A 6,308-nucleotide genomic window follows, 5' to 3' on the forward strand; every position below is an offset into this window, starting at 1 on the left:
GCTACTAGAAATAAAAATGAAAGGGGAGGTGCGGTGTTCAAACTAGCAGCAGCTCCCGATTAAGGAGAGCCTCCCTTCCCTTGGCTCTCTGACTAGAGAGGATCAATACTGAAATTACGCATCAATAGCACACGGCTTCCCTCGCACTTGTCCGCTGAACCTGGTACACGTCTTCAGCAGCTTCCTGTCAGAAGTGGGAAAACGGGGGTGGCATTTTCCATACCGACACGGGAGAATATCTTAAATTGTGCTAATCATAAGCAGTGGTGCAGCTAAGTAATTTTAGACCCTGAGCTTTATTGGGTGTGGGGGGATCCTTCAGACCAGCCTCCTCCAACCTGGCGCCCTCCAAATGTGTTAGACTACATGCCCCAGCCATGCAAGGAGTTGTAATCCAATACATCTGGAGGGCACCAGGTTGGGGAAGGCTGCTTTAGACAGCCAGGTGTATTACTTCAGTTTCGAAGCATTCAAGTAACATTTCTTCCTTCCCCTCTCAATCTCTCGCTTTGTCCCTTCCCTTCGCCCCCAATCCATGCTTTACAACGACATCTGCATTCCGGATCATAGAATCATAGAATAGTAGGGTTGGAAGGGGCCTACAAGACCATCGAGTCCAACCCTCTGCTCAATGCAGGAATCCAAGTCAGAGCATTTCTGGCAGGTGGCTGTCCAGCCTCATCTTGGATGCCTCCATTGTGGGAGAGCCCACTACCTCCCTAGGTAATTGGTTCCATTGTCGTATTGCTCTAACAGTCAGGAAGTTTTTCCTGATGTTCAGCCAGAATCTGGCTTCCTGTCACTTGAGCCCATTATTCCATGTCCTGCACTCTGGGATGATGGAGAAGAGATCCTGGCCTTCCTCTCTGTGACAACCTTTCAAGTACTTGAAGAGAGCTATCATATCTCCCCTCAGTCTTCTCTTCTCAAGGCTAAACATGCCCAGTTCTTTCAGTCTCTCCTCATAGGGCTTTGTTTCCAGTCCCCTGATCATCTTTGTTGCCCTCCTCTGAACCCTCTCCAGCTTGTCTGCATCCTTCTTAAAGTGCGGTGCTCAGAACTGGACGCAGGACTCCAGATGAGGCCTAAGCAGTGCTGAGTAGAGGGGAACTAGTACTTCCTGGGATTTGGAAGCTGTGTTTCTATTAATGCAGCCCAAAAGAGCATTTGCCTTTTTTGCAGCCACATCACATTGTTGGCTCATATTCAGCTTGTGATCAACAACAATTCCAAGATCCTTCTCACTTGTAGTGTGGTTGAGCCACGTATCCCCCATCTTGTAACTGTGCATTTGGTTTCTTTTTCCTAGGTGCAGAACTTGGCATTTATCCCTATTAAATTTCATTCTGTTGTTTTCTGCCCAGCACTCCAGTCTATTAAGATCCTTTTGAATTCAGTTTCTGTCTTTCAAAGTATTAGCTATCCCACCCAATTTTGTATCATCTGCAAATTTGATCAGCATTCCCTGCACCTCCTCCTCCAAGTCATTAATAAAAATGTTGAAGAGCACTGGGCCCAGGACTGAGCCCTGCCGTATCCTGCTCGTTACCTCTCCCCAGTTTGAGAAGATCCCATTGATAAGCACTCTTGGAGTCCAATTCTGTAGCCAACTGTGGATCCACTGGATCATTGTTTCATCTGGCCCACTTTGAGCTAGTTTGCTCATCAGGATATCATGGGGCACTTTGTTGAAAGCTTTGCTGAAGTCGAGGTATACGATGTCCACAGCATTCCCACAGTCCACAAGGGAGGTGACTTGATCAAAAAATGAGATCAGATTCGTCTGGCAGGACTTGTTCTTGACAAATCCATGTTGGCTTTGAATAATCACTGCATTGTTTTCAAGGTGCTTACAGATGGATTGCTTTATCATCTGCTCCATAATTCTCCTAGGGATTGATGTCAGACTGACTAGTCTGTAGTTCCCAGGTTCCTCCTTTTTGCCCTTTTTGAAGACAGGGACAACATTATCCTTCCTCCAGTCATCTGGCACTTCACCCATCCTGCATGATTTCTCAAAGATAATAGACAGTGGCTCTGAGAGTTCTTCTGCCAGTTCCTTTATTATTCTAGGGTGCAGTTCATCTGGCCCTGGAGATTTGAACTCATTCATATTAATTAGGTGTTCCTTGACCATATGCCTATTGATCTCAAGCTGCAATCCTGTCCCTTCAGCCTGTACTTCGCCTTTGCCAGGGGCGTCATAGACCCTCTTTTAGGAGAAGACTGAGCCAAAGTAGGAATTGAGCACTTCTGCCTTTTCTTTGTCATCTGTTATCATTTTGCCATCCTTATTTAATAGCTGAACCACCATTTCTTTCCTCTGTCTTTTACTATGCACATAGCTCAAGAAAGCTTTTTTGTTGCTTTTAGCATCCCTCGCTAACCCCAGCTCGTTCTCAGCTTTAGCCTTCCTGACGCCATCCCTGCAATTCTGTGCTACCTGCCTGTACTCTTCTTTTGTTGCTTGGCCTTCTTTCCACTTCCTATATGTGTCCTTTTTTGTTTTCAGGTCATCTCTAAGCTTTTTGTGAAGCCACATTGGCTTCTTCTGTTGTCTTCCACCCTTTTTTCTTGTTGGAATTGTTTGTAATTGTGCCTTGAGAATTTCCTTTTTAAAAAACTCCCACCCATCTTGGACTCCTTTTCTCATTAGAGTTGCTTGCCATGGGACCTTACTTATCATTGTTCTGAGTTTATTAAAATCAGCTTTCCTAAAATCCAGGGTACGCGTGAGGCTACACTCAGCTTTTGCTTCCTTTAGAACCATGGATTCAAGTCTAACATGGTCGCTTTCCCCCAGAGTTCCTGTAACTGCTACTTTATCCACTAAGTCATAGGGATGGCGGAGAATTTCTCCCCGAAACTTCGGAGGGCCGAGCGCCAACGTGTTCGGCCCCCCGAACAAGTTTCGGGGAGAAATCCTCCGCACCCCCCCCGCACCCCGCACCCCCCCGGGACAGGAGTTACCTTCCCTGAATGTCCCTCCCGGCGGCGGGTCCGGCTGGCGGTTCGTCCGGTGTTCGAGCGGGGCGGGAGCGGCAGCCGGTCTTTCGACCGGCTGCCACCCCCGCCATTGCAATCAAAGAAAAAAAAAAGTCCCCTGATAGGCTACGTGACGATTCACGTAGCCTATCACGGCTAGATTTGCAAAGTCAGCCGTGATAGGCTACATGAATCGTCACGTAGCCTATCACGGGTGACTTTAAAAAAAAAAAAAAAAGTGTGTACGGATAATGGCGGCCCCCATAGGGAGCCGCCATTCCCGTTCCTTATTTGGTCGCTGTAGTCTACATAAATGTTTACGTAGACTACGGCGAAAATAAGGGCAACGCTATTTGCGTTGCCCTTATTTTCGCCGTAGTCTACGTAAACATTTACGTAGACTACAGCAACTAAATAAGGAACGCGAATGGCGGCTCCCTATGGGGGCCGCCATTCGCGTACGCGCTTTTTTTTTTTTTTAAAGTCACCCGTGATAGGCTACGTGACGATTCACATAGCCTATCACGGCTGACTTTCCAGATCTAGCCATGATAGGCTACGTGAATCGTCACGTAGCCTATCAGGGGACTTTTTTTTTTTTTTTTAACTTTCGTGTTCACGGCCGGGCGAGGCGGGAAGCCTCCCCCCCGGCCTGAATTTCGGCCAGGCGAGGCGGGAAGCCTCCCCCCCCGGCCTGAACTTCGCAGGGGGAGCAGCGAAGCGCTCCCCCCCACCGCGAACAAGCTGCGAGAAAAGGTAAGTGACTTTCGTCCACAACTACTAAGTCATCTCTGTTGGTTAGGATCAAGTCAAGGATAGCCGATCCTCTAGTTCCTTCCTCTACTTTCAGTAGGAGGAAGTTATCTGCCACACAAGTCAGGAATTTCCTGGAGGGGCCATGTTTTGTGGAATTTGTCTCCCAACAAATATTGGGGAAATTGAAGTCCCCCATTACAACTACTTCCTTGAAACATTGGTTATTTGCTTTTCAAAAGTTTTATCCTCGTCTTCTCCTTGATTGGATGGCCGGTAGTAGACTCCAACCACCAGGTTCCTTTTATTCTTTGCTACATTTATTTTAACCCAGATGCTCTCGAAGGGGCTACCAAACTCATCCTCCTGTATTTCTGGACAGATATGTATTTTTCACATATAGTGCGACCCCACCTCCCTTTCTGTTCCTCCTGTTATTTTTGAACAAGTTATATCCTTCAATTGCTGTATTCATGACAGTCATCCCACCAAGTCTCAGTTACACCTATCAAGTCATAATTTCCCTCTTGTATTAAGAGTTCAAGTTCATTCTGTTTGTTTCCCATACTCTGGGCATTAGTATACAGACATCGAAGACCATGTGCTTCATGGACTGGCTTTCTTCCTATATGTTTGTGAAGACTATTATCAGGTGCTATTAGAGCTGTTCTCTCCGTTGCGGTGTATGAGCCTTTGTCCACTGTTATCCCCAATTTTATGTCTCCCTTCCCCATAGCATTCAGTTTAAAGCCCTCCTGATAAAGTTCTTCATGCTGTGGCCAAACACATTCTTCCCAGTCTTTGTGAGGTGCAACCCATCCCTTGCTGACAGTCCATCTTCCAGGAAGTATAGCCCGTGGTCCCAGAATCCAAATCTCTCTCGTTGGCACCACCTTCGTAGCCAGTCATTCACCCGGAGTATTTTTCTTTCCCTTTCTATCCCTCTTCTGACTACTAGAAGGATGGATGAGAAAACTATCTGGGCCCCAAAGTTCTTGAATTTCCTCCGCAAAGCTTCAAAGTCTGACGTGATTTCTTCATAGCTCTGCTTGGTGGTATCATTTGTTCCCACATGGATGAGAAGAAAGGGATACCTGTCAGTGGGATTTCAGGGTGCAGGCAACCTTTCAGTCACATCTCTAATCCATCCTCCTGGGAGACAGCATACCTGGCGAGTCCACGGGTCTTCGCGACATACTTGGGTTTCAATCCCATGCAGCAAGGAGTCTCCCACTACTACTACTCTTCTCTTCTTGTTGTTGTAGGCCTTGGTTTCATCACCTCTGCTTGACTGACCTTCAGCCTCTTGCTCACTCTCATGCAGGTTCCCCTGTAATTCTTCCTCTGCAGGCTGTCCTCCAGTCTCATCCTCAAGTACCTGGAAATGATTCCCTAGTTCCACTGCCTCCACTGGTGCCGAGTGTCTTCTAGTTCTTCGGCTCCTGTCACCCTTTTCCAAGGAGTATCCTCTACTTCATTTTTCTTCACCTCAGCATTTCCCTCTTCTGCCTCAGCTTGCTGCTGCTCTTCTAGCTCCTGTACTTTGCTTTGCTGCTGTAAGTTCCACCGTTCTGTCCAAGAACTCTTCGTGTTCTCTTATTCCCTGGAGGGTCGTCAGTCGCCGTTCCAGTCCTCTTACTTTTTCTTCCAGCAGTGTGATCAACTTGCACTTGATATAATAAGGTATAATAATAACACTCTTTGCCAACCCTCACTTCAAAAACAAAAACACAACTATCAGCATGTGCAGTTGCATTTTAAACTCGCTTAAATCATACCATCACCATGACTACAGGAACAAAATGGAGTTTGGTTCTGCTGCCCTCATCACCTGTTGCTCTCTGGGTGGTCATCTGGTGGCTCCTTGGGCTACAGATCCCTGGACCCAAGGTCCAGCCCTAGCTGCCCCACAGCTAATAAGTATTATACTTATGATTTGTTAAACTGTATTTTTATGTATTTGTACTGAGTACAAGTATGACCTGCCTTTCCCACGCACCCCTTCCTCATTTTATCCTGGAAAAAGGTCACACAGTGAGTTCCATGGCTGAGTGGGGATCTGAGCCTGTGTCTCCCCAGCCTTAGACCAGCACTCTAGCCCTACACAACACTTTAGTCCAGGGGAGGCTGGTGGCTCAATTTCGGTGGGGTACAAATTCCATTCTGAGTTACAACCAGCCAGAAGTCTAAAGCAGCTATCCAAGGTGCTGAACCCTATCCCCAACGTGGGTCCTGCACCCTGGATAGCTCCTTTAGACTTCTGGCTGGTTGTAGCTAAAACCCAGAATGGAATCTCCACCCCACTGAAATTGGAACCACCAGTCTCCCTGTTTAATCCCTCCCTCCAAGGAGCTAAAGGCATTAAAGGGTGTCTGGCAATTCTAGATTTGTGCTGGATTAGCAAACCTCCAGTCACATGCTCACCATACACTTGTAAATTAATTTGTGTGTGAATTTTGGAGAAATTACTCCACCCAGTTCTATACTCACAAAGAGATTCCAGGTCCACAATACACACCGGCAGGGTCCTCCAATAGTGCCCAGAAAGCTTTTTCTTCCCTGCCCCAATA

This window comes from Heloderma suspectum, chromosome 8 (genome assembly GCF_057233095.1).
Source record: "Heloderma suspectum isolate Gila_16-S chromosome 8, 16-S_ref, whole genome shotgun sequence".
NCBI lineage: Eukaryota > Metazoa > Chordata > Lepidosauria > Squamata > Helodermatidae > Heloderma > Heloderma suspectum.